This window comes from Aedes aegypti, chromosome 1 (genome assembly GCF_002204515.2).
Source record: "Aedes aegypti strain LVP_AGWG chromosome 1, AaegL5.0 Primary Assembly, whole genome shotgun sequence".
In the NCBI taxonomy this organism is placed as follows: domain Eukaryota; kingdom Metazoa; phylum Arthropoda; class Insecta; order Diptera; family Culicidae; genus Aedes; species Aedes aegypti.
The window spans coordinates 86,165,470-86,188,118 of NC_035107.1; the positions used below are offsets into that span (position 1 = coordinate 86,165,470).

Here is a 22,649-nt window from a genome sequence, read left to right on the forward strand (position 1 = left end):
ATATCGTGTGGCAGGTACGAAGATACTCTATACCCTGGGAAGTCGAGAAAATTTCCAACCCGAAAAGATCCTCGACCTGTGGGATTCGAACCCACGACCCTCAGCTTGGTCTTGCTGAATAGCTGCGCGTTTACCGCTACGGCTATCTGGGCCCCTCATGGAAAATACCCGAGCTTAATTAAGGGACTGATTTTCAAGATTGCAAATGGAAACACATGGAGAATTGTCAAAATTGCTGGGATATGAAACAGTAGTGTAGCGAGTAAAAGTTCCAATGTAAAAACATTTTTGAACTTAATTTGTTTCAAATATTATCTGTTTTTTTATCGTACATTATGAACGTTATGAAATTGATGTATAAAGTTAACAAAATAATGAAATAAAAAATAAATATAATAAGGGACAGTAGCCATAAGTCTAACGTCACACACAGTGACCAACAAAGTTTGAATTATTAAACTCTACCTTAAAATTACGTAGAGCTTTTTAAAAAAAAAACATGTGTTATATTCGGGTGTTAAGATCTGATGCAGTTACAAAACACCAATTTTCACTCTTCACATCACTCTTTATGTAGAGTGTAACTAATTGTTTGCACCTCAACACTAGTCCTTATCTCTCTTCATGATACTTTTGCATTTTCCCAATCGATTATAGAACAAACTAGTCTCGCCAAAACCTCGGAGAATACCTTTATTTTTTTCCCTGTTTACATTATTAACTTACTCCCTACATCTCCTTCAATATATTTTTATAAATTTTCTCTTGGAGTTAAGGTATAATATATTTGGGATTGCAAATTGCAATATATTGAAATACAAGCAATTTCTGATTATACGACTCAGAAAAACAGACAAGTTACACCATGTGTACCATCGTGACCCTACTCAGAAAAAATGTATCAAGAAATAAATATATTTAATGTGATTTAGGGGATATGTAGGTAGACAAGAGAAGAAAGCGAAAGCAATCCCTGAAATTCTAAAACTTTTTTACTCTAAGTAATTGGGAAAATGTAAAGAACGCTGGATAGAGAGCTATAGACCAGTGTAACGATGCAAACAAATTTACATACAAAAAAGTGATGCGGAAGTGAGAAAATTGTTGAAATGTTGTTAGTATTATAGCTTTATAAATTATGAAATGCATCATATAATATACACTTGTTTCTGATTTTGTTACAATTTTAAATAAATCAAGCATACAAACTATATACGTCAACATTTTTGGAAAATTTGAAAATAATCTGAAAAAAGTATTATTTTTTTACATTTAAGCCCTTACTGGCTACACTACTGGTTCGTACACTACACTTGTAGATTATTCAACTAGCCCCTTTTTAAGCCCTTTCTTGCAACACTACTGAAAAAAGAAACAGACGGATAGAAACTTGAAAAGTTTAGGGCAGAAGCTTCGAAGGTTCAAGGTAGAAGCTTGGATGTTCAGGTCAGCAAAGATTGAACGTTTCAGGACAGAAGCTGCAGAAAAGAAACTTTGAAGCTACCGGAAAGAAGCTTTGAAGCTTCAGTTGGAAAGATTTCGATCAGAAATTTGGATGCCAAACCGAAGCTTGGAAGCTTCCAGGCAGAAGATGGAAAGGTTCCGGCTAGATACTTTCGGATAGAAACTGTGAACATTGGACAAAATTGGAGAGAAACAGAAGCTATAGAACAGGTACACCCTGTACTAAAACTTATCAACCATCGTCTAATTACCGAGTCTGTAATCGACGTGTATCGTTTTTCCAAATGGATATTCAAGAGAAGAGTGCGTGTTCAAGGACCAGTAACCTTTCTGTTCGTACAACCACCGCCGATTTCTTCATTGATATTAAGAGACAGTTGGCAACTAAAGGATCTTTAAAATAACTAAAACCAAAACGGCCGCTATGGAAACCTTAGATAGCGCCACCGTAGACTTGTGTGTTTGACAGAACAGCAAGGCTGTCACAATGTAAAATCTGAGTTTCCAATTTTCCCGGAATTTGATTTCCCGGGAAAAGGGAAATAAATTTGCCATTTCCCGGAAAACTCTCAAAAATGTGTAAATAAAGCCAATTTAATGAAATTCGTATTTTTATGGTGAAACATCTTGGAATCCAAAGATGGCCGGCACAATGGCCGACTTGTTCCCCTACTCACGTTTTCAAAGGCACTAAACTGGAGAAATAGTTGGAAAACTTGTCTTATCATCTTAAATATTTTAAGCTTTCTGCTAGTGCACAGAGCCAAAACAAAAAGTGCACGGTTGTTGGATGCTTTTTTCGCTAGATTTGTGCCTTTGAAGTTTTAGTGCAATCTTAGAAGTTGATTCCAAACTGTTTCTTAAACTTAAACCTTAAATTTGAACCAGTAAATTTGTCTCTGGTTTGTGAGTAATTTATTCATGCTCCTCAGAAAAATCTGTTGGCTCTCTTTAAAACGCTGTTAAAGGCCAGGGAAGAAGAGAAAGTTTATAACATAGAGCAAAACTCCATGTTGAGCTTATTCTTAACAAATTGTGTGAAGCTCAAATAACATTTACCAACATTGAATCAATCCTTTCAAGAACTATAATAAAAACTAACTAGAGTGTAATGTTGAAAATTGTGACTGTTATATCCATGAAAACTTTCTAAGTCTGCTCAATTTACCCCTCGAAAAATCCTTTATTTTGTATAGCACACATTTTTTTTAACATTTTCAAAAAGATATCCATTTTATCAACAATCAATTTGATTACGAAAGACAACAAATCATATGACCAAGTGAGCTTATTGGTAAGAATGAATAAAAAGTAAATTGTGCGATGGTTTTTGATTGAAAATAAATGCTCAATTTTTTAATAAAACTACCCCGGAAATACAAAAATCCCGGGAAATACGGGAATCTCGGGAAACAGAAAGTCTTTTCCCGGGAAACGGGAATCCCTGGAAATCTCATTTCCCGGGATTGAAAACTGTACTGAAAGAGTATCTTGAAGATCATCGACATACAGGAAAAAGTACACATCAAATTTTCGATAAATCTTCCAGCAATTTCGTTTGCTGAATCCATTCCAGCAATGCACAATTTTACTGGTATACAGCACTTCTGAAATTGTTTACCGGAATTCAGCAACCTAATTTGCTTAATACTTGTCAACACCACCAGTTTTACTGATTTTCAGCAATCATTGGAAATTTAACCGTAAAGCAGTAAACATACTTACTGAACGCGTATCAGCAATTTTTTTTTTTGATGGAAATCAGCAAACAGTATTATCTGTCAACCGGTAAACTTAGTCAACAAAAAAATATCTTCCACTCGTTTTTTTTTAATATTCAGTGAGGTATTAAATATTGAAGAATTACTCAAATATTTATTTCTAGATGGTAAGAGTTCGGAACGGTAGACGGTGCTTTACCTCAATATCCCTTTTCAAACTACAAAAACTCATATGTTTGTATTTATTATCGCTTATGCCACTATAGGAATACACGTGCCTAAGGTAGCACTATTTCTCGATTACTTTTTCAAATCGACGTAAGTAACTTCGATAAGGTTTTGAGAAAACAGGGTGTCTACTCATTTACAGAAATTAAATTCCCTGATATTTCCAGGTTTTTCCAGGTTTAAAAAAAATCCAGATTCAGGAAATTCTTCAAAGTATACAAACTATTGACATTTTTTTTCATTTTAAATGACTCAAGAATTATTTTCAAAGATTTTGGCATCACTTAAATAAAAAATCTAATGATAAATTTAAAATATGTTTCATTGCAATAACAAAAAACTATCTGTTTGTTTTAAATGTACAAACAACTTAAGAAAAAATGGCGTTTTTTTATTTTACCGAAAACCAAGAATGCCTAATCAAATTATCTGACAATGCCTTTATTAGTCAAAATCAGATATAAAGCAAATTGTCTATTCAAAATTTCGAAAATAAAATAGCCTTTTCGCACCCAGAAAATTTCTCTGGCAGTCGTTTTGTATTTTGCATAGATGATATCTTAGGGTAATCAGGGCTGGTAGTGACTGATCGTCTTGGAAAAAACAACTAAGAGGTCTCTTAGCTGAAAAAAAACAAAACAAAAAGAAACCTAACAGGAAACACGACGCTTTTTCAAATTCCTCGTGACACGTGACATTACGACAAGTACAACTGTTCGTTTTGCTGTAGATTTTTTTCACATATTACTCCAAAGATCTCTTTAGAAATTTGATTGGAGATATTTTACGAGATTTCTAAGTAATTCTTTTCGTCACCCACCCGCGCAGTGCAGGAGCAAGCAACAAGGTCGAAGGATCAAACACTACTTCTAGCGTAACATTTGAAAAGGGCCTAACTGCAAAATGTAAACAAACTTGATTATTCATTATTCGTATCATTTTTTACGTAAATTACTCCTACATACTCTTACGGGCATGCAAAATGCATTATTAATGGTAATTTTATTCAAATTTAAAAGGGCCTATCTGAAAATGATAAAACTAAGAGGGCCTAACTGGCCATAAAAGGGCCTAACTGAAAATTTCCATCAAAATCAGATTGGCCCTTCCGTGCATTTCTAATTTTCCTCCATATTTTTCAATATTTAGCCATTGTATAGTGTTTTTCTCACATAATGGAACCTAGTGAAATATTTGAAAAGGGTTTATCAGCATAACGTAAAAATTGAGAAATGCTCGATTGAAGATTCTGTAACATATTGATTGTTACTATTTTAAACTCATTGCTATCTAATAGTTTTGAACTTTTGTTCGACACTCATAGTCTATTACTGGGCCACGTAACGTTTTAAATCTAACATAACATAAAAACTAGTAAAAAATGTTGAATTCAAACATCATCGGCAGATAGGCCCTTTTACGAGTCTTCAAACCAGTTAGGCCCTTTCAATTAGGCCCTTTAATTGAACATGGTTTCAGTTAGGCCCCTCCAGTTAGGCCCTTTTATTTCACATTGTTCCAGTTAGGCCCTTTTGGAATTTGTTAATTTTATTGATTATTGAATAGATTTTCAAAGTTTTAGAACAAAATCAATCGATTATGTGAGAAAATCAACATTGAATATTGAAAATTCTTTATTGAAGATTCAGTATATTGATTATTCATATTTCAAACCCTTTCTCCTATTTACTAGTTTTATACTTGTGTTCGACACTCATAATAGTCTACTAGGTGGCCCATAACGTTTTAAATCCTAAATAACAAAACAACTCGTGAAAATGGTTGAATTCAAACATCATCGGCAGATAGGCCCTTTTACGAGTCTGCAAACCAGTTAGGCCCTTTCAGTTAGGCCCTTCCATTGAACATGGTTTCAGTTAGGCCCCTCCAGTTAGGCCCTTTTATTAAACTTAGTTCCAGTTAGGCCCTTTTGGAATTTGTTAATTTTATTGATTATTGAAGTGATTTTAAAAGTTTTAGATCAAAATCAATCGATTAGGTATGTGAGAAAATCAACATTGATTAATAAAAATTCTTTATTGAAGATTCAGTACTATATTGATTCCTATTTCAAGCCCATTCTCTTTTTTACTAGTTTTATCATAATCTTAATGCGAAGTTAGTTGAAAAACTGATTTTTTATCCTGAAAAAAAAATCAATTACAGTAAAATTGCAAGAATTCTTCTTATACTTCTTCTTGGCATTACGTCCTCACTGGGACAGAGCCTACTTCTAAGCTTTGTGTTCAATAAGTACTTCCACAGTTATAAACTGAGAGCTTTTTTAGACAAGTTGCCATTTTCGCATTCGTATATCGTGTGACAAGTACGAAGGTATTCTATATTCAGGAAAGTAAAGGAAATTTCCATTACGAAAAAACCTGGACCGACCGGGAATGGAACTCAGATACCTTCAGAATGGCTTTATTTTGTAGCCGCGGACTTAAACTGCTCGGCTAAGGAAGGCCCTCAAGTATAAAACAAGTAAAAAAGTGAATGGGTTTGAAATAGATATAATCAATAAGGTACTGAACCTTCAACCGAGAATATCCAACATTTAGCTATTACATTGTTTTTCTCTCGCTTTATTTTATTTGAAAACTATGAAAATCACTTCAATAAGCAATAAAATCAACAAATTCCAAAAGGGCCTAACTGGAGCTATGTTTAATAAAAGGGCCTAACTGGAGGGGCCTAACTGAAACCATGTCCAATCGAAGGGCCTAACTGAAAGGGCCTAACTGGTTTGAAGATTCATTGAAGGGCCTAACTGCTGATGATATTTGAATGCAACCATTTTCACGAGTCGTTATGCTATTTGAGATTACTAACGTTCTGGGCCACGTAATAAACCATAATGAGTGTCTAACACAAGTATAAAACTAGTAAAAAAAAGTGAATGGGTTTGAAATATCAATAATCAATATGTTGCTGATTTTGTATAGAATAGTTTCCAATATTTAATATATTTGTATGATATTGTGTTGTTTTCTCACATAATCATTAAATGTTGTCGAAGAATTATGCAAATCACTTCAATAATCAATAAAATTAGCAAATTCAAAAAGGGCCTAACTGGTTAGAAAATTCGTAAAAGGGGCCTATCTGCGGATGATGTTTGAATTGAACTATTTTTACAAGTTGTTGTGCTATTTCAAATTTAAATCGTTGTGAGCCACGTAATAGACCATTATAAGTGTCGAACACAAGGGTCGAAAATGACGTCCATTAATTGGGGCCTCCTCCAATGGGGGGATGTACGAAAATGTGACAGTGCATGGATTGGGTATTAGAAAAAGCGTCCTCTGTCACGCTAGAAGGGTTCTAGAAATCCCGAAAATGGACGTCATTTTTGGATCTTCCCCAAGTATGAAACTAGTAAAAAGCGAATGGGTTTGAAATAGGAATAATCAATATGGTACTGAATGTTCAACCGAAAATTTCCAATATTTAGCTATTATATAGTGTTTTTTCACATAATCGCTAAATTTTGTTCAACATTTATGCAAACCAATTCAAAAATCAATAAAATTAGCAAATTATAAAAGGGCCTAACTGAAACCATGTTCAATCAAAGGGCCTAACTGAAAGGGCCTAACTGGTTTGAAGATTCATAAAAGGGCCTATCTGCCGATGATGTTTGAATTCAACAATTTTTACGAGTTGTTGTGTTATTTGAGATTAGAAACATAATGGGCCACGCAACAGACTTTAATGTGTGTCGAACACAGGTATGAAACTAGTAAAAATGCGAATGGGTTTAAAATAGGAATTATAAATATGGTACGGAATCTTCAATTGAGAATTTCTCAATGTTTACGTTTTGCAGATAGGCCCTTTTCAAATGTTACGCTAGACTTTACTCGACAGGTAGCGACAAATTAAAAAAAAAATCAAATATTCAGGGAAAAAAAGTTGTGAACGACTGAAACCGATTGTGTACACTAATCCTAATGCGCGACAGCTTTTTCGGCCGTAACTCTGTCCCTTGCGGTACGATCCTGCATGTTGTCCATGGCAAAGGCTAAGCTTATTCTTTTGAACGCACGCGTCTAACACATACCGCACGAGTGTTCTCAACGCATGCCATGTATAAAACCACCTTCCGCGTTTGCCCATCAACGAAGGGAATGATTCGTTCAAACTCGCAATGTTACATTTCTTGAACAAGCTTAACTTCGCCTACGCACCAGATGTGCAAATCTCTCACGACGCCCGAATACTTCTCCCACGAGTTGAAAGTCCTTTACCCCACACAATCCCGCGCTACGGCAACGCAAAAAAAAAAACAAAGGAACTCTCGGGAGTCACGCTACCGAAGTCACACCATTCACCGCCGAACACAGTGGATGAGAATTATCTCGCACACAGTGTCAACATGGACATTAACACATGCACTTTCATTGCGATGAGAGTAACAAGAGAGAGATCGTCCGAAACGTCTCTCACTCTCAGATTGGTGGGTGAGAGGAATGTCGCTGAAAAAAACCCCACAGATCAACATTAATCACTTCCTCCACGTGCTCTGATCCCAACATCAATCAGGAAGAATACAGCGATTCACCCACGCATTTCATTTTCGCTGTTTCAAGTGAGACGGTAAATTGTGGAAACGGAGACCCGCTGCCCATGGGGCTCAAGGAAACCATTGAAAAAAATGAACCATCACGCGTACATGTCACCTTCATTTCGGTGAACGAGCTGAGATTGTTGTTATCGATCCATCCACCGACAAACCAAACCCACTCAAAGAAAAAAATAAACAACACGCACCGATACTAGCGGGGAATGAGTGGAACGCTCTCAATCTCCAACCTCCCATACACAAATAACACACCTCACACAGCATATTCACCCATACGATGAAGCACGCTACCACACTTACAATTTCACCCTGTACTTATCACTCGTGCTGGTCATAAAAGCAACAATTAAACATTAACGTGGTGGCAACAGGGAGGTTTACTGCAACGATAGGAAGTACCTAATAGGTACATTTCAGCAACACGTTTGCTCCAGCTGCGCGAAGAGAATGTCAAGCCACCTAAAAATATCAAGAACCAAACCTGTTGAACTTTCAGCGCAAGCCATACCATCCACTTTCATTGTACCGCATAACACAACACTACTACTGCACACGGTCATCATTATGCCAAAAATCACTCACACTACCCTGATATCAAGTTGGTACTCCTCTCACACTAAAGAATTGGATGTGTATACGCTTGAGTTAATTTGAAATAGGAGAGAGAGATACGAATAAAGAAAAAATACTTCCTTATGCTCGGATCCATTGGCAGCCATTTTTCCCGGTGGTCACTGATGTACTTTCAAAGCAATTTTTCACATTTAAAATTGTTACACTGGGCTAGATTTTAAATAAATTACATTGGAAATAAATTCCTGGTATGGATTCACTTAAATTCACGAATTAAAATAGACAATATCGTACAAATATGATATAAAACAATGGACACGCACAAAATCACATATATACTGAGCTGGTGTTGCCAGCTTCTCCTCCGTTTACGATTTCATCAATAAATAAAAAAGATATAGCATAAACAAGGTGTCCACTTTATAAAATGAACAGTCCTTATAACTTTTGTTATACATCATTCTATATGTATCAATTGGGTTGTTAAGTGATGCAAAATTCACAGTTTTTTGTAGTTTGATCGAAAGAGAACATTTTTCTAAGTGTAACACGATTTTATTGCCCTCTAATATCTTAATTTTAATATAATAAATGATCGAAAAAGATCTCATTCCGTCGACTCAATGACATTTCAATTTACATAATGACAGTTCGTCCCGAAGTAAAATTTGCCGAGGGGTGATTCAAACGCGATTTCCATACTAAATTCAAACGTGTTTTAAAAATAGTTCCAGGGCACGGAAAATTTTGATACTTTGGATTCTGGCTCAGTTTTTAACGTAGAATCAGAATATGTAAAAAACAGGATACCCCTAAACAAGCCAATTCAATCGTATAGAATGCACGAAAAGGCTATATACCCACCAATCAGGTATCAGGTATCAGAAGGCCGGCTCCAAAGGCACGTTCCCCACCAGTTGGGAGATTTGTGCCATCGCCATATTTGAGCCTATTTCATCATCTACCCGATGGGAGAGGAAAGGGAAGGGAAAGATGGGAGGAAATAGGAGTGGGTCCCTTGAAGAGGGAAGATCGCATAAGCGAAATGAGAGCATGTAGCTCCATACCACAATGGGTTCGAACAGCGCCCTAAAAAGGGCACTGCAAAACGCGTGAGCGTAAAGAGAGCCTATAGCTCATTACCACAGCGGGTTAAGAATAACAGGATGTCCTGAAGATTCAGGCTTCTGTATTCAGTTTCACTTAATAAGTGTTTACCAAGTAATTGGAATCGCATTTGCGCAAAAACTGGACAGTTACATATCAGGTGATACGAAGTTCCATAATCGGAGTCACAACTATCACACACAAATGAGTCAGCACGCTGAATATTTGCCATGTGATAGTTGAGTCGGCAGTGGCCTGTCAACGCTCTGACCAAGAGACTGCAATTCTGCTTTGACAGATTTGTTAAATACTTCGCCACCTTTGGAGATGGCTCAGTAATATACAATTTTGTTTGACGACACGACTCCAAACTATTCCAATATTGCTTGTGCTGAGTTGCCGCCCAAGAGTTTATCTGAAGCTTCACCCAGCACTTCGAAATTGGAATAGCCGGCTCAGGGCCAATGAAGTCATGCGATGCTCCATCGCGAGCTAGCTCATCAGCCAATTCATTTCCAGCGATGGAAGAATGGCCAGGTACCCATACAAGGTTTACAGAGTTGACTGAATTCAGTTCCTCAATTTGAGTTCGACATGCGATAACAAGCTTCGACCTTGAGTTGGCCGAAGCGAGAGCTTTTATAGCAGCCTGACTATCTGAACAGAAGTATATGACTTTACCCATTACGCGCTGTTGAAGTGCTGATTGCACTCCACACATAAGAGCAAATATTTCCGCCTGAAAAACGGTGCAGTTTCTACCAAGTGAGTAAAACTGATTCAGCCTTAGCTCACGAGAATATACTCCTGCACCAGCTCTACCTTCAAGAAGGGAGCCATCAGTGTAACATACTATATTGTTTGATATACTTCTTTCCAAATAGCCAGACGTCCACTCTTCCCGTGAAGGGAATTGTGTGGTAAATGTCCTGTAAGGAAAGTTACAAGCAATTGTGAGATCACTTGGAGCAAGGACAATTTTGTCCCAATTCACCAAAAGTGGAAACAACGAAGTGTGTGTAGATCTACGATTCACTGGATTTTTCTCCAGTAGATCCAGTACCCATAAACGGTAAGAGCAAGAAAGTGCTTCTTGTTTAAGATATATGTGTAGTGGCGCAACGTCGAAAAGGGCCTCGAGCGCTGCTGTGGGAGTTGTAGAGAACGCACCAGACATCGCCATCAAGCACATCCTTTGGAGATGGCCCAATTTTGATTGGATTGTTCTCACTTCGCCCTTTTGCCACCACACAAGACATCCATATGCCAATATTGGTCGAACAACTGTTGTGTAAATCCATTTGATATATTTGGGTTTGAGGCCCCAAGTTTTACCAAAGGTTCGCCGGCATTGACCGAAGGCCATGCAAGCTTTTTTGACTCTGAAATCAATGTGAGGTGTCCATGAAAGTTTGGAATCTAGAATGACTCCGACATACTTTACTTGATCAGTCACATTAATCTCAGTGCCAAAAAGACGTAAAGGTCGAATTCCATCGCGGTTTCGTCTTTCCGTAAAAAGAACAATAGATGTTTTATTCGGGTTAACCGAAAGGCCATATTGGCGACACCAACTCTCGACTACCTGAAGAGCACTTTGCATCAGGTCGAATAGGGTGCTTATGCACATACCAACTATCAGAGCTAGATAGTCGTCGGCAAATCCATAAGTTGGAAAACCGCAATTATTGAGTTGCCTCAATAGCGTATCTGCTACGAGATTCCACAAAAGTGGTGACAAGACTCCCCCTTGGGGGCATCCGCAAACACTCAATTTTCGAATCGCTGATTGACGCAATGTCGAGAAGAGATGTCGGTTTTTGAGCATTTGATGAATCCAATTGGTAATCATTGTAGGTAGCCCATGGTTTCGTGCGGCTTCCAATATGGCATCGAAAGACACGTTATCAAAGGCACCCTCAATATCCAAGAAAACACCCAAGCACGATTGCTTCTGAGCGAATGCTTTCTCGATATCGTATACAACTTTGTGTAAAAGAGTCACAGTGGACTTTCCAGATTGGTAAGCATGTTGATTCACATGAAGAGGCATGTTTGCCAAATAAACATCACGGATGTGATGATCGATAATCCGTTCCAGACATTTCAGAAGAAAAGAGGTCAGACTGATTGGTCTAAAACTCTTCGCTTCCTCATACGACGCACGTCCTCCTTTTGGGATAAACTTTACAGTAATATCACGCCAGGATTTGGGAATGTACCCGGTAGCAAAACTGCTTACAAGTAGCTTTTTCAAAACATGTTTGATAAACTCAAATCCCTTTTGGAGCAGAACAGGATAAATCCCATCCGCTCCTGGAGATTTGAAAGGAGCAAAACTATTAAGTGCCCATTGAATCGATTCAGTAGTTACGATACTGCGAGCCGAGGCCAGAGACTCGTAACTACATGAAAAGACATTTGATTCATCCGTAGATGCTATGTCCACACATCCGGGGAAGTGTGTATTGAATAAACATTCTAAAACTTCTTCATCGGAAGAAGTAAAGTCACCATTAGGTAAGCGAATTTCGTTCACTTGGAAATCCTTAGATTTTGCAAGAATTTTGTTCAACCGACTGACTTCACTCAAACTGGAAACATTTGTACAAAGGTTTTTCCAGCCGGATCGTTCAGCAGAACGAAGAGCCTTCTTGTAAGCCTTGCGAGCTGACTTGAACGACTCTGATCCAGCTGAACGGCGTCTGTTCCAACTCCTTCTACATTGTTTCCTGAGTCTAGTCAGATCGGAATTCCACCATGGGGTCCCTCTTGTAGTCTTTACAGACCGCAGAGGACATGCTTCTTCAAAAGCTTCCATAATGTAGGATGTTGTAGTATCAACGGCATCATCCAGATCACTTGGATTTTCAATGGACGGAGAATATCCATGAAATTTGGTCGCAACCAATTCAATGTAGAGTTCCCAGTTTGTTGACCGGGGATTCCTAAAACGCAAAGTCTGCGCAGTTACATTTGAATGTTCAAAGAAGATGTAGCGATGATCAGATAATGATTCCTCATCTGATACATGCCAATTCGTCAACTCGTGACTGATTCTATTCGAGCAGAGCGTTATGTCTAACACTTCTTCTCTATTAGAAACCATGAAGGTTGGGCGATTGCCTATGTTAAGTAATCCAAGGTCTGTACTACTTAAGTATTCCATCAGACTGGAGCCTCTCAAATTGATATCCGAGCTGCCCCAGATGATGTGATGAGCATTGGCATCACTGCCCACAATCAGCGGAAGGCCTTTTGTTACGCAGTGTACGACAACTCGTTTGAAGTCATCCGTTGGGGATGGTTCATCATGTGGTAAATATACCGAACAATAGACGTATTTCCTGTTGAGGTCACCAACAGAAACATCGATTGTGATAGCACATACATCTCTGGTAGTTAACTCAGAAATGAGTGTAGCAACGATTGCTTTATTAACGAGCACGCATGCGCGGGGCATGGAGCGCGAGTTTGCCATTTCAAGCTTGCTAAAAGTAGCAAAAACTGGGTCCACAAGGTTACCTAGATAGAAGTTCCCTCTACGAAAGTAGGGTTCTTGAACTAGCGCCACTTGGGCTGCACCATTTTGCATGAGTCTGCAAAGATTGATCGTTGCTGTTCTTTTATGCTGAAGATTGATCTGAGCTAACCTAACCGTAGCCACTACCCAAACTAGGCAGGATTAAGCTTTTTGCAATCTCAGCACGAAAAAGACCAGCAACGAAAAAACCAGATCGGTATCTATTTAAAGTCGCCAAAGGCGAAAGAGCACAGAATACACTGTGTAAAACGCATAATGCGAATCCATATAGGTGATAATTTAAATTAAATGTCAACATATTCATAATCCCACCCTTATTAAGCCTCAAGATAGAGACTGAAGAAGGGCAGCCGATTATCTCGGAGAAACACAAGGTCACCTGCACCATTGCTCCGGGTAGCACAGGAAGGACTCAATACTGTGGAGGGCGCCCTGGTACCCCACAGGCTCCGTTTGCGGTTAGGTTTTATTTAGACCCCCCTAACCATTCATTCTTAGGCACGGTACGCATCACACCATAAATTAGGGGTCACCTGTGAGGTGGACTTTTACCACCGGAACAGGCAATCCGTAGTGTTAATTCTTAGCCAGTTGAAACAACCGCTACCGACACTACGCGGCTATCTAGGCTGCTCGGGAAAAGGAGGTTAATATTGATGATTAACTCCTGACGTGCCCAAGCAGCCAAGAAAGTGGCTGCTTGGGCCACCAAAGTGGAGGCTATATGCGTACTTGGCACGACTTTTTCGGACTTTCTGCGATCAGATATACGATGCCACAAAATTTGGATGAAAATAAAAAAAAGTTTCCAACGAGTCTCGAACACGAGACTTCTGGATCAGGAATCGGGCACTTTACCACTGTACCACCAATGGTTACTTATCCGATGAGTGATTATTTGCCAATGATAATACATGTTTTCATGTAAAGCGACACATACTTTGTTGTTCTTTAAGGCCCATCGTCAGCAGATAGACAAAGTTTGGGTGGCAATTTTTGCTAAGTTATTGCGATTTCATACGATGCTTACTGAATTGATATTATGATCTGTCAGTTTATATAACATATCGTGATTCTATGTTGAACTATTTACGACATGTTTTTGTTGTCAACATAGATTGGTCGTTTATGAATCGTATTGGGATTTATATACAACTTGTATTGACATTGATAACGCTTAATATGTCATCTTGTGCAATTCTGATTTTGGACGCATGAATATGCGATTTTGGATGCACATTCTTATACGATACGTGGTTCACTGGGTTATGTATCAATGATCGGAACAATAACTTAATAATTGACGTAGTATTAACTGATGTTGAACCTTATATTAAGATGTTAAGAATCCATGGAGATATGGAAATTTTATTTGAAAAAAATATTTGAGAAATATTCATATCGCAGCAATAATATAACAATGAAATGCTGGAGAAATGCCGATTTTTGGGGAAATTCCTGGAGTAATCGTAGATGAATTTTTAAAATAATCCTCATGAAAATGCCTGGCATAAAAGAAAAAAATCAACGTAGTAATTATTCTAACGAAACGATTTTTTTTTTTCAAAAACTTTGGAACAAATATTTGGGTAAGAATTTCTATAGGAATCGGTGAAAAAAACAGTGAAAAAACATCTGCAGGAAATTCAGAGTAATCTCTGTAAAAAATACTAGAGGTCGTAGCGTTGGAAGGATTTTCCGGACCATATTTCAAAGAAATTTCTCCAAGCATCCCTTGAGAAATCGTTGGTAGCATTCCTGGAGAAATTCTAGAAAGAATATGCGGAGGAATCTGGATAAATCACTAGAACTTCTTAAGCACTCCTCGATATCTGAGAAAATATCATTAAGAAATTTTGAAATAGTGGCGTAATAGTCTCTGAAGGTTTGTCTGAGCCTCTAGAATTTCACACCAGGATGCAAGCAGATTAAATCAAAACAGTGACTGGAGAATTCCAGTTTTTTCCAGGTTGAATAAAATTCCCTGATAACTCCAGGTTTTTCCAGGTAGAAGACACCCTGGAAAATTAATTCAGAAGAATCACAACCTGTCTTCTAATACTGTTGTAAAATGAATCACCTTTTTAACATTTTTTCGCCGTGTACATTGTTTAAATTTTGCATACAATAAGCTTGCTTTTTAAAAACTAGGGAGTTCCTGTTATCTCCCACAAAAATTTTATTATAAAATGATAAGCCATTTTATTTAGTTACTTTCGACGTTTTTCTACCAGTGTGAAATCGACTCAAGTAGTGTTTTGTTTTGATTCGTGGTTAAGTCACTTTGTCTCTCCATACAGCGGAGCGGGCGAAAGTAGTGGTTAGGTTGCGAAAGTTGTAAATCTTACTTTCGTCGTTTTGTAAATCCGGAAGCTAGACGTTCAGAGCGGAACGTGTAGAATTTCGTCTGCGGAACATGTAGAATCGATAAAGTAAGTTTGTATACTTTTTTAACTTGAGTCTGTTTGAATAAGTCAAGACCAACAATTCAAAAGCCCTCAAGTCCAAAATGTAGACAAATCGGTTTTCTGCTGATTTTAGTGTACAATAGCCTATTCTTACTAAAACATACAAAAGTCATGTAAAAATATGCATAAAAGTTGAAAAAATAACATTTTTCTAAAAGGTCCCATTCTCATTTTACGCTAAACATGGTATTCATCGCAAATGTGGCCTTTTCTCAAAAAGGCCTCATTTCTATATCTGACTGAACCCGAGTTAAGGCCTATTAAACAAACATCAAAATTGCAAAGTAGATTGCGAAAAACGTTCCAAATTTACTTAGTAGATGCAGGTTATACTACGGAGCGACTGCTCTATGTATTATTTTACACACACTCAAAATAATCCAAACGTCGTTACTACGTGAAAACATATGTAGTTTTTTTCCATCGCACTTTTCACGTAGCACTTACGTGAATCGGTGACCAAGAATGAACTAATGAACTCTCTCTCCGCCGCTGTTCTCCGTAATAGCTACGTGATTTTCACGCACCTTTCATACATAGGGGTCGCAGAACTTAGATGAAGTTCCGGTGAACTTTATCGGAGCTTACAATGAAAATACTTGAAATGACGATAATTTAGATCTGCAACTTTCATATACTTTATGTTTTTCGAAATAAGTTATTCCAAGAACGGAGATATTTCTTATATTAGCGTTTATTGTAAAATATGATTACACATTTTTTCAACTTCCGTAACTGGGATACCGCATAAATTCTGGTCAGAGAGTTGGTAAATCCTGTTGCTTGTGATTTCGGCATGCGGAACTACCTATACGTAAGCAAGCCAAAGCGGTCAATGATTAAATATTTGGCTCCAGTAACATTCCAAATCCAAATAACACTGCGGCACTGTTAAAGTGACAACAATTAACATAATTTCATTATTTGACAAACGTGTTTACCTACCAATGTTTACCTTGAGAAAAGTTATGCTGAATTCCGTGTGACTTCGAGTATATAACGATTTGAGTCATATTCTTTGAATATTTAAAGTAATGAATGTGCCACGCAATATTTTGATAAATCTGAGTCCGAATCTGTACACATTTTGGTCTTTTGAACGCATAAAAAACGCTATAAAATGATTGGAAATGGTAGCACCCATTACACACGACACTGATTTATCACTCAATGAACTCCAACTGTAGTTGTCAAAATGAACTCGAGTAGGTACGGAATTTTCACGTCAGTGTTACGGGTTGGCGTGATGAATGCTACAAGCATTCTATTTCATATTTATCCATTGTCAGATAATTATTACCTTTGAAAGATAAATTCACGTGAATGAACCTTTTTAGGGACCTACGTGATTTTCCACGTAGCAATGACGTGTGGATTATTTTGAGTGCAGTGATTGTCTCAACGGTGAACTTTATCAAGTTTTCCGTCGGGTTGCTGCAGACTGATGTATTTTGTATCATACTACCTAATAATACCTGTGTCAGCCTGTCTGTACTTCACAACTTACCAACAAAAACACGATTTGGTTTCAATTGCATGAAAAATAACGTCCAATTGCAATATTATTTCAGTTGAACCAATATTTTCATACAATTTCTCGACGACAAACTCGCGTAGCACATACATAATGGCGAAAGATTCAATCAATCACATATTTAACCCGTTAACGCCCAAGGTAACTCACAATTGGAATTCAGCTCCGTTTTTGTTATTCATAGTCGTATTCCCATGAATTAAACCTTAATTCACCAAAAAAATTCAAGTCTATGGTGGGGATCCAAAAAAATTCTTGAAAGTGTGTCGTCCATATCTAGCTGTTCTATAAGTTTATGTTCGAGATTAATCAAATATATTTTTATGCAGTTCGACCCATTACAATGTTAACAAGTTGGAAAAACTGCTGGTGAGGGGTTATTCATAAATTACGTCACGTACAGAAGAGGAAGGAGGGGGTTACAATGAAACGTGACTACCCGTATAAAAATTGGAATCCATACAAAAAGTGTGAAACAGAGGAAAATTGAGGAGGATGAATATGGCAAAACTTTGCGTGGCGTCATTTATGGACGTACCTTGATAAAGAAATTGCACCATAAAGAATAAAAATTTCAGAGGCGGAAGGTTCATGCCAGAACTAAATCATTTAGTGACTTCAATTCAATTTCTGCTCTACCACGTAAGAAAGATACAGACATACATACATTTCCATACATGTACATGTACAATTATGCACACATAAACCATTTATACCAAAAACAAAATAAAATCTTACATCAAATATTTTGATTTAGAAAAAAACCTACAGATGTTTCAGAATAGTCTTTAAAAAGATTATATAAAACTTGCCAGCTGATAATGGAAACATAACTATCAAAATATTTTTTTCTGGGTCAAGTTATTAGTATACAATGTGACTCGGATCTGACAGTGATTGAAATATATATTTGGCAATATCAGAATTTCGTTAGTGCTGATCAAAAGTTAGTTCTTCAGTCCAATGACAGTCAAATATTGGACTCCAACTATTACATGCTTTACAGATGTGAATACTTGAAGCCAACATTATTCGGCTATAACGTTGAAGTTACTGCATCACTGATGCATATATTCACATATTTACCGATAGAACCGAATCCACGCGGTCCAAGATTTTTGACACTAGAGCTGGCCAGAATACCTGGGGAGCATACTGAAGCGTGCCCGCTCAAATGTCACAGTTCTTGATCTTAGTGAGTTAAGCAAGGAAGGCTCTTTACTGCTACCTCAACGCGTCGCTGGTTCTAAAAAGTAAACAACCATACAAAACTACGATCAAACAATGGTGAAGGCGTAATCAATTTTCTCGAAAACATTCATTTTGGGAATTAAGTAGAATTTTCTGATTAAATTGGCAACAACGCACTGCAGTAGGGCGTAGTAAATAACTGCTTGTAAACAATATCTTTCAAGCGCATTTATTACCTGTAATTTTGCGAAAAATAATTTTTACTTTTCCACGTTTAAGTCATAAAACTGGTTCTGGACTTAGGTTGGCGGCTATTCAATTTTACTCTCATTTGTCAGCCGCCCTTCACCCTTGGAGTTCAGTTCATGGATGGATAAGTCAATTTGTCGTTTTTTTTCGTTCAATACTCCCTTCAAAAGATCAAAAGATCTAAATGGTGTCAAGGTTCATCTAAAAACGTAAGGAGCATTGCATCCGAAATAAGCGATTGTTGCTCGGATCGATAATAAGTATCCATTGTTTTGATCTAGGCTGACCAATTTCTTATTGGTTGTTTCCTTGATGTTTCGCACATAATAACAATACCCAGCTAATATGTTTTTTTGCGAAAATATCTCCTTTTATGTCGAAGATACCAATTTCGAGAGTTCGATTTTTTTCAGTCTCATCGCTGGACTGATATAAAAAAAATAAAATATTTGACCACTAGCGCCACCTTGTGAATGTTTTCCGAACTAATATGGTTTTAGGCGAATAGGATTCATTTAATTGTTCAACATTGTCAATGACATAAACTTTGTATCTAATCACTTGACTGAGATATTAGCTAATAAAATCTTTGCCCACTAGCGCCATCTTGTGAGTGTTATAAGCTTTTATGTGACTAAGTATCATTTAGTTGTTCAACATTGTCGAAGACAACAATTTTGTATCTCATAACAAAACTTAGATGCAAGCAAATACAATATTTGCCCACTAGCGCAATCCAGTGAATGTTTTCTGAACTAATAAGTTTTCGGGCGAATAGATCTCATTCAGTTGAACACATTTGTCGAAGACACCAATGTTGTATCTCATCACTGAACTGAGATATAAACAATCAAAATGTTCAACCATTAGCGCCATCTTTTGAGTGTTTTCCGAACAAATAAGGTTTTAGGCGAATAGTTCTCATTTAGTTGATCAACTTTATCGAAGACACCATTTTGTATCTCATAACTGAACTAAGATATAAGCAAATAAAGTTTTGGCTCACTAGCGCCATCTTGGTAGTGTTTTCCGAATTTGTAAGGTTCTATGCGAATAGGTATTATTTAGTTGGTGAAGCAAGCCATTTTAAAGTCAGTAAGCATCGAAGCAAAAAAAGGTATTATTTAGCACCATTTTTGTATCTTATAACTGGGCTAAGATAAAAGCAAATAAAGTTTTGGCTCACTAGCGCCATCTTGGGAGTGTTTTCCGAATTTATAAGGTTATATGCGAATAGGTATTATTTAGTTGTTCAACTTTGTCGAAGACACCATTTTTGTATCTCATAACTGGGCTAAGATATAAGCAAATAAAGTTTTGGCTCACTAGTGCCATCTTGGGAGTGTTTTCCGAATTTATAAGGTTCTATGCGAATAGTTATTATTTAGTTGTTCAACTTTGTCGAAGACACCATTTTTGTATCTCATAACTGGGCAAAGATATAAGCAAATAAAGTTTTGGCTCACTAGCGCCATCTTGGGAGTGTTTTTCCGAATTTGTAAGGTTCTATGCGAATAGGTATTATTTAGATGTTCAACTTTGTCGAAAACACCATTTTTGTATCTCATAACCGGGCTAAGATATTAGCAAATAAAGTTTTGGCTCACTAGCGCCATCTTGGGAGTGTTTTCCGAATTTGTAAGGTTCTATGCGAATAGGTATTATTTAGTTGTTCAACTTTGTCGAAGACACCATTTTTGTATCTCATAACCGGGCTAAGATATTAGCAAATAAAGTTTTGGCTCACTAGCGCCATCTTGGGAGTGTTTTCCGAATTTGTAAGGTTCTATGCGAATAGGTATTATTTAGTTGTTCAACTTTGTCGAAGACACCATTTTTGTATCTCATAACTGGGCAAAGATATAAGCAAATAAAGTTTTGGCTCACTAGCGCCATCTTGGGAGTGTTTTCCGAATTTGTAAGGTTCTATGCGAATAGGTATTATTTAGTTGTTCAACTTTGTCGAAGACACCATTTTTGTATATCATAACTGGGCGAAGATATAAGCAAATAAAGTTTTGGCTCACTAGCGCCATCTTGGGAGTGTTTTCCGAATTTGTAAGGTTCTATGCGAATAGGTATTATTTAGTTGTTCAACTTTGTCGAAGACACCATTTTTGTATCTCATAACTGGGCAAAGATATAAGCAAATAAAGTTTTGGCTCACTAGCGCCATCTTGGGAGTGTTTTCCGAATTTATAAGGTTCTATGCGAATAGGTATTATTTAGTTGTTCAACATTGTCGAAGACACCAATTTTGTATCTCATCGCTGGACTGAGATATAAACGAAGCAAATATTTGTACGCTGGAAAGTTGTTTCATATGTTGCTTATAAATGCGACATTTGTTGGCGTCTGTGCGCCACCTGGTGAGTTAATTCTGAATTAAAATAGTTACCAAGTGGAAGTCAGCAGTCCTGTGATCAACTTTGCAGAAGACAGTTTTCTCCTAAACCTCTTTATTTTCAAGATATTTGCACTACAAGTACTGTCCTATTTATAGGACGCTGGGCGTTCGGGGCTTCTGTCCTATTTTTAGGACGCTGGGCGGATATGGGTTAATCGATCGCACGAAGCATCTCTTGCTGTAGAGATTCCTGTGTACCTTACTTCACCACTGAATACTCTTTTACACATCAATTTTCTTATTTCATCATCAATTTTGAATGATTTTCAAAAGGCCACATCTGAGGATGATGAAAATATAAGCCACAACTAGAAGGCCTCAACACATGTTAGAGTAAACAAAGGCGTCAACTCACAGGCCTCATCAGCGTCGCCCGGCGTCTATGGGCACAAATCAAAAGGGCTCAATAACTTTTGGTGAAATAAAAGCCTCATTTCCTTCAACTCGTTTTTTTTTTAATTTTTTGCTAAAATGATAGTAATGAATATTCAATGAATATTATTCATAGCTTTAAATCAGTTTATTCAGTGACTTTCTGGACAATAAAAAATTACACAATGCTTAAATTTATAATATAAAATTAATTCAATGTATGACACAACAAGATTGCGTTTTTCTCTTTGTTTACTTTTTGGAGAAGAGGCCTTTTCAATTGTTAGTCTTGATATGTTCATTTCGATATGAATAATCTAAATATTGGTTGACTGAGGAACTTCCAGCCATTTGAATAGGTCTATTCATTAGCCAGCTTACATGTTGCATTTGGCAATAAATTACAAAATAGCCCAAAGATCGAACATCGCTTCGCAACCTGATGATAGTTAAGGCACAACGGGATATCATTATAATTACCCTATCCATTTGAAGAAGCAATTCTCAAGTACCACACCATATATCGTTTTAAAAAATTCATCACAAAATTCAATATACGTAGTGCACAACCCATAAACAATTTCAGCTTTATCGGTTTACTAAAACTCGAGATTTTCTTCTGCAAAATTTAGATGAAAATTGTTAGAGCGAGACAAAAGATAGGAAAAATAACAGTCTCTCGTGTTACCTTAAATCGTACATGACACATGTACCGACGAATGAATAAATGGAACAAGTTAGCATTGCTTTTTCTTTTCGAGTGATGATTGTTTTGATCACATTTCATTGACGATTCTGAACGATTTGAAAACAATAATCATCATTGACTGAGAAAAAGCAGTGCTAACGTATTCATTTTTTACATTCCTCAAAGCTCACGATGGTGCACTTTGCTCCACCACAGCGGATTCACATAGGGTAAGTGTACCAGTTTTTGGCCACCCTAAGGAAAAATATTGTTTATTTATAAATCAAAAGACCTTTGGTTACTGTCTGGGCATTAAACGAAAGCTTTCAATCCATGCTCAGCAGGGAAAATATAAAAACTAATCAGAACTTTGTTTTTGTATTAAAAATGGTGGTGGCGAATACTGGACCACTTGCACCAGTATTCGCCACGATTTTAATTTCGGTTCCTGAATTCGCCACTTACGTTGATTTCTTATGGAGGGTGGCGAATTCAGGAACAGGTGGCGAAAAATAGGT

General features: G+C 37.2%; 1 protein-coding gene and 1 long non-coding RNA gene across 2 annotated transcripts in view; both read right to left on the reverse strand.

The window, feature by feature from the left end:
• The window catches only part of LOC110675839 (vesicle-associated membrane protein/synaptobrevin-binding protein-like), a 60,139-nt gene that overhangs the window by 33,899 nt on the left and 3,591 nt on the right, over nt 1-22,649 (reverse strand). The window lies entirely within an intron of this gene.
• Nucleotides 16,474-16,753, reverse strand: LOC110675843. Its single transcript, XR_002499841.1, has 2 exons — nt 16,636-16,753; nt 16,474-16,578 (listed from the first exon to the last, which is right to left on the reverse strand). It is a non-coding gene; the product is annotated as an uncharacterized LOC110675843 (long non-coding RNA).